Source organism: Anopheles gambiae (genome assembly GCF_943734735.2).
Source record: "Anopheles gambiae chromosome X unlocalized genomic scaffold, idAnoGambNW_F1_1 X_unloc_7, whole genome shotgun sequence".
Lineage (NCBI taxonomy): Eukaryota > Metazoa > Arthropoda > Insecta > Diptera > Culicidae > Anopheles > Anopheles gambiae.
The window spans coordinates 155,001-162,500 of NW_026902681.1; positions in this window are offsets into that span (position 1 = coordinate 155,001).

A 7,500-nucleotide genomic window follows, 5' to 3' on the forward strand; every position below is an offset into this window, starting at 1 on the left:
GCCGGTACGGCACTCTGCGCACTCTTTCTTGTCCTCTTCGAGCGACGGGCCTCTAAGCGGGGTTGTATGCCGGTACGACACATCGACTGGTACATTGCACGCACTAACGATCTCTCTGCACTGCATGGAACTCATTCGTAACCACCGTGACGGGAGACTTTGCTAGTACGCACGATACTCTGCGCATGTGTACATGTTTTACAACCCAGCCAACTTGAGCACCTAGGGGAAGTTGTGATGCCATCTGAACACCCACCGACTGATGCATTGAACGGCTAAAGTTGACCTTCAATCCGAACTGGCACTCTGCGGCGTGGAGGCAGTTGCGCGACCACTCCTATCCCAAACCAACAAAGCAAGGTGCATCCTACGTGCTCGGTACAAGCACACCACGACGGGACACATTGAACGGTTCAGCGATCTCTCTGCACTAGTGGAAGAACTCCAACGTGATACGGGAGACTTTGCTACAGCGGCTTCTCTGCACTTCTGGGCTACCACCTTGTGACGGGAGACATTGCTAGCGGTCACTCTGCACTAGTGATGGTACACCACCGTGATACGGGAGACATTGCTAACGGCCACTCTGCACAGGTGCCAATACCACCTTGTGACGGGAAACATTGCTAGGAACCGATCGGCATCTCTGCGCGATTACTTGACGCACACCCAACTAAGTCAACTGTTGGACTTTTTCGTAATCACGGCGGGACACATTGAACGAGCTCTAACGGATCTCTGCACGCATGGAACATGGTGGCGGGAATCATTGCTAGAACCGAACGGCGCCTCTGCGCGATGTACAAACAAGCTCAACAGGAACCTCGTATCGGCTGCCGAGCCGGAGCTCGAACAACTTGGACTTTCACCTCTAATTTATATCAACTCACCACTCCCCGAGGGATCCGCAGAATTGCTTCTGGGTCCCGTATCGTTATTTGCGATTCGTGTTTGCATTACACTACATTGAACTATTCCAACTTGTTTATCCGCATGGCGAACATTTGCTGCATTGAACATTAAAGTTCCACTTCGCTCTCCCCTACGTGGGTCTGAGCTTCACTCTCAGGGAAAAAATATGCCACATTGGTTAGGGAAACCCGGTTTCATCACGCTATGTGCCCTGCACCACCAGCTTAGCGTGAATGCTTCGAGTTTCCCTAAGAAGTTCGATTGGTCTTGCAGAGTTTAAAGACAACGAAGCTTAGTTTCAAGCAATGATATAATATACGCGTATTAAAAACCCTTAACTGTTACAACTTTTATGCTTGAAACCATCGCAACGAAGTCTTTGGGTCCGTAGACCCGTGATGTACTGCTCCAGGAAACGTTTTGAAAGAGTGGAAACTCAAAATCATAGGTTAAGATCATCGGCAGAACTCACCAGACACCACTTTTGCTTCATAAGTTCGGCCTATAGTCATATGACGATTTTCATCGGGGAGGGGACGTATGACCCAAACGGGGGTTTATATGACCCACGGACACTGCAAACCATGCTCCTACGACTAAATAGAGGTTAAAACTACGATTTGGTGAAATCTTCATTTTTGACCTCGGAGCAAGGTACCTTCCCTATAGTAGGCAATGAGTAAATGATCATAATCCCAGGAGGGCAAAAAATGGGAACCCGAGAGGAAAGCGCTGTTGGCGCGCCTAAGCTAGTGGCCCGTAGAGTAAAAAGGGTACCCCCAACAAAGTTGTCGTTTGACGTTCTGGTTGCACTTTTCATCATCTAGGGTGCGTTCCTGACACGTTTTGAGGGGTTTTAGCAAAAAAAAAATTTTCGACTACTCGAGCTCTCTGGCCCGTTCGGTGCACATTTTTGAAAAAAGCTAGGGAGCTGCCCCTAGGTTCGGGGTGTCACAAAATGTTGAAAAGTGGTCGAAAAACCACTATCCAGAATCGGATGTAGAATCGTTAGACGAACTTAAAATTGTTCTACGACACCCATCTGCGACGTTTAGTATTCGAGATATGGCCCGTCCTAGGTCTGACCGAGCAATTTTTGTTCCGCGCACTGTGTGCACCGTACACTTTGATGTTTGTATGAAAAAGTACCCTACCTAGGGACGCGTAGAGCAAATTTGTACCCCCGGGAATGTTGTCGATTGACATTCTGGTTGCACTTTTCATCATCTAGGGTGCGTTCCTGACACGTTTTGAGGGGTTTTAGCAAAAAAAAATTTTTCGACTACTCGAGCTCTCTGGCCCGTTCGGTGCACATTTTTGAAAAAAGCTAGGGAGCTGCCCCTAGGTTCGGGGTGTCACAAAATGTTGAAAAGTGGTCGAAAAACCACTATCCAGAATCGGATGTAGAATCGTTAGACGAACTTAAAATTGTTCTACGACACCCATCTGCGACGTTTAGTATTCGAGATATGGCCCGTCCTAGGTCTGACCGAGCAATTTTTGTTCCGCGCACTTTGTGCACCGTACACTTTGATGTTTGTATGAAAAAGTACCCTACCTAGGGACGCGTAGAGCAAATTTGTACCCCCGGGCATGTTGTCGATTGACGTTCTGGTTGCACTTTTCATCATCTAGGGTGCGTTCCTGACACGTTTTGAGGGGTTTTAGCAAAAAAAAAATTTTCGACTACTCGAGCTCTCTGGCCCGTTCGGTGCACATTTTTGAAAAAAGCTAGGGAGCTGCCCCTAGGTTCGGGGTGTCACAAAATGTTGAAAAGTGGTCGAAAAACCACTATCCAGAATCGGATGTAGAATCGTTAGACGAACTTAAAATTGTTCTACGACACCCATCTGCGACGTTTAGTATTCGAGATATGGCCCGTCCTAGGTCTGACCGAGCAATTTTTGTTCCGCGCACTGTGTGCACCGTACACTTTGATGTTTGTATGAAAAAGTACCCTACCTAGGGACGCGTAGAGCAAATTTGTACCCCCGGGAATGTTGTCGATTGACATTCTGGTTGCACTTTTCATCATCTAGGGTGCGTTCCTGACACGTTTTTAGGGGTTTTAGCAAAAAAAAATTTTTCGACTACTCGAGCTCTCTGGCCCGTTCGGTGCACATTTTTGAAAAAAGCTAGGGAGCTGCCCCTAGGTTCGGGGTGTCACAAAATGTTGAAAAGTGGTCGAAAAACCACTATCCAGAATCGGATGTAGAATCGTTAGACGAACTTAAAATTGTTCTACGACACCCATCTGCGACGTTTAGTATTCGAGATATGGCCCGTCCTAGGTCTGACCGAGCAATTTTTGTTCCGCGCACTTTGTGCACCGTACACTTTGATGTTTGTATGAAAAAGTACCCTACCTAGGGACGCGTAGAGCAAATTTGTACCCCCGGGCATGTTGTCGATTGACGTTCTGGTTGCACTTTTCATCATCTAGGGTGCGTTCCTGACACGTTTTGAGGGGTTTTAGCAAAAAAAAAATTTTCGACTACTCGAGCTCTCTGGCCCGTTCGGTGCACATTTTTGAAAAAAGCTAGGGAGCTGCCCCTAGGTTCGGGGTGTCACAAAATGTTGAAAAGTGGTCGAAAAACCACTATCCAGAATCGGATGTAGAATCGTTAGACGAACTTAAAATTGTTCTACGACACCCATCTGCGACGTTTAGTATTCGAGATATGGCCCGTCCTAGGTCTGACCGAGCAATTTTTGTTCCGCGCACTTTGTGCACCGTACACTTTGATGTTTGTATGAAAAAGTACCCTACCTAGGGACGCGTAGAGCAAATTTGTACCCCCGGGCATGTTGTCGATTGACATTCTGGTTGCACTTTTCATCATCTAGGGTGCGTTCCTGACACGTTTTGAGGGGTTTTAGCAAAAAAAAAATTTTCGACTACTCGAGCTCTCTGGCCCGTTCGGTGCACATTTTTGAAAAAAGCTAGGGAGCTGCCCCTAGGTTCGGGGTGTCACAAAATGTTGAAAAGTGGTCGAAAAACCACTATCCAGAATCGGATGTAGAATCGTTAGACGAACTTAAAATTGTTCTACGACACCCATCTGCGACGTTTAGTATTCGAGATATGGCCCGTCCTAGGTCTGACCGAGCAATTTTTGTTCCGCGCACTTTGTGCACCGTACACTTTGATGTTTGTATGAAAAAGTACCCTACCTAGGGACGCGTAGAGCAAATTTGTACCCCCGGGCATGTTGTCGATTGACATTCTGGTTGCACTTTTCATCATCTAGGGTGCGTTCCTGACACGTTTTGAGGGGTTTTAGCAAAAAAAAAATTTTCGACTACTCGAGCTCTCTGGCCCGTTCGGTGCACATTTTTGAAAAAAGCTAGGGAGCTGCCCCTAGGTTCGGGGTGTCACAAAATGTTGAAAAGTGGTCGAAAAACCACTATCCAGAATCGGATGTAGAATCGTTAGACGAACTTAAAATTGTTCTACGACACCCATCTGCGACGTTTAGTATTCGAGATATGGCCCGTCCTAGGTCTGACCGAGCAATTTTTGTTCCGCGCACTTTGTGCACCGTACACTTTGATGTTTGTATGAAAAAGTACCCTACCTAGGGACGCGTAGAGCAAATTTGTACCCCCGGGCATGTTGTCGATTGACATTCTGGTTGCACTTTTCATCATCTAGGGTGCGTTCCTGACACGTTTTGAGGGGTTTTAGCAAAAAAAAAATTTTCGACTACTCGAGCTCTCTGGCCCGTTCGGTGCACATTTTTGAAAAAAGCTAGGGAGCTGCCCCTAGGTTCGGGGTGTCACAAAATGTTGAAAAGTGGTCGAAAAACCACTATCCAGAATCGGATGTAGAATCGTTAGACGAACTTAAAATTGTTCTACGACACCCATCTGCGACGTTTAGTATTCGAGATATGGCCCGTCCTAGGTCTGACCGAGCAATTTTTGTTCCGCGCACTGTGTGCACCGTACACTTTGATGTTTGTATGAAAAAGTACCCTACCTAGGGACGCGTAGAGCAAATTTGTACCCCCGGGCATGTTGTCGATTGACATTCTGGTTGCACTTTTCATCATCTAGGGTGCGTTCCTGACACGTTTTGAGGGGTTTTAGCAAAAAAAAAAATTTTCGACTACTCGAGCTCTCTGGCCCGTTCGGTGCACATTTTTGAAAAAAGCTAGGGAGCTGCCCCTAGGTTCGGGGTGTCACAAAATGTTGAAAAGTGGTCGAAAAACCACTATCCAGAATCGGATGTAGAATCGTTAGACGAACTTAAAATTGTTCTACGACACCCATCTGCGACGTTTAGTATTCGAGATATAGCACTTTGTAGGTCTGACCGAGCAATTTTGTACTGAAATGTATGGTGAACATGTAATTCATTAAATAACATTGACTTGCATCGTGCCCTACTTCATCGGCACAGCTGTTATTGACTATCTTTAGTGGAAATGGATTGAGTTTGACCATTTTAAGCCCATTTCCTATGCCGTGCACCAACATTGTGTACCGATCAGGGACAGTACGCTACGGACGCGTTCATGGATGTCGATGTTGGTACAAGTTGCCTTTCGGGATAGCCGTGCACCAAAACTGTGTACCGATCAGGGAAAGTACAAGACGGAGGGTGCAGCTCGAGCGTACGCGTTCATAGATGTCGATGTTGGTACACTTGCACCAAAATTGTGTACCAATCAGGGAAAGTACAACACGGAGGGCGCAGCCCGGGCGTACGCAATCATGGATGTCCATGTTGATACAATCTACGTGTACGTACCTAGTTTTTGTAGGAAAAGTTGCAATTAAGTGCTTGCATGCTTAAAATGCTCATCTCAACCGGTCACCTTTTGGCCTGCCCTTTTATAACAGAAACCTAGAAAGATACTCGAGATTTTTGTGTTTTTCCATTCGCCCGGGACGACGAAATGAGCTATGTGCACATCGTGCAGAAAATTGTCTTCGCCACGCATGTTTTTGTCCATCCACTCATATAATCACCCGCATTTGTGTTCAACACGGACGGCGCAGCCCGAGCGAACGCGTTAATGTTTATGTTTGTACACACTGCTTGTACGATTCTAGGATTTGGTAATTGCGTCACAGTGCCCGACCGTCGCGGACACCATTCTTGGACAGAAGTCCTAGTACGTAGAGTACTTTCCCTAGGTATGTGCTCGTTCGTGACTATCGTTACGTGCTTACGGACACGCTTGGGTATGTTTACCATACAAGGTTTACTAGGGAAACCTGGGAAGGACGCTTGCCCTCCCGTCGCGGACACCATTCTTGGAAAGAAGTCCTAGTACGTAGCGTTCCTTATTTTACTTGATCAGTTTGTAATGCATTCGCTTTGTTCCATCGACTTCTGCTACTGCTCACTAAGGGGTGTTCGTTTGCGATGTGTACGATAAGCAACTGTCTATCGTAACCAGCAGTTAATCAACACTTTTTACCCAAGTCATAGCAACATAGAGTACTTTTCCTAATCGGTACACAATTTTGGTGCACCTCTAACCTCGCCGGCACTTTATCGTTACGTTTTGTGCACAACCTAGGGACGTGGTGTAAGTTTCATGATTTTTATGTTTGATTTGGTTTATTATGATTGAAAAATACGCTACGTCCCAGAAATTGGAGCTCGACTACTTCCTCCATGTGGCGAAAAAAGTTACTGGGCAACGCCTAGCTTATGCCCCATTTGTACTTCAATTTTCATTATCAGGTTTGAAAAATACGCTAAGTCCCAGAAATCTGAACTCGAATACTTTTGCCACGTGGCGCCAAAAGCTACTGAGAAACGCCTAGCCTTTTACCCATTTATAATTTAGTTTTCGTTATAAGTTTTGAACAATACGCAAAGTTCCAAGAATCTGAACTCGAGTACTTTTTACATGTGCCGCCAAAAGCTACTGAGCAACGCCTAGGTTGATACATTTTTGGTACATGGAGTGTATGCATGCAGGCGTACTGCCGTGCTAGACCGGAAAATCGAACTTGCTACTAGAACGTAAAGTAATTCCCCTAGATAGGTGCTTTTGCATGCCTCTGATCGACGACCATGCAACGTGCGACACGCGTAGCTAGGCTTCCCCAAACAAATTTCCTAGAATAGCACCAAATTGCACACTTTCAGGGGTATATTTTGGTACCGTGTACCGTGCATGGTACAAGTATCAGTAGCTCGTGCAATTTATTTTGCATCGTGTTGCGGTTGCTGGTGCGTCGGGATAGGAGTGTTTCGAGACTTTCGCCAAGCGTTGGTGCCATTTGGTGGATAATTAATGTTCTAGCCACAATAAACGTGCCACATAATGCCAATAAGGAAAAAGCCGATTTCTAGGGACTTCTAGTCAAAATGTTTGCCATCAGCGCTTTCCTGTCGAGTTCCGGATCTGGGACTTAGCGCGGATCTGGGACTTAGCGTTTTTTTTTTTTTCACGATCCAATCCAACGACCAGATCGTGAATAAACAATACATACAACAGTGCATCCCTTTAAAGTAGGAAAAGGCCGAATTCTAGGGAGCTCCAGTCCAAAAGGTTGTCATCAGCGCTCTCCTCTCGAGTTCAAGATTTGGGACTTAGCGTTTTTTTCGCGATCCAGCCAAAA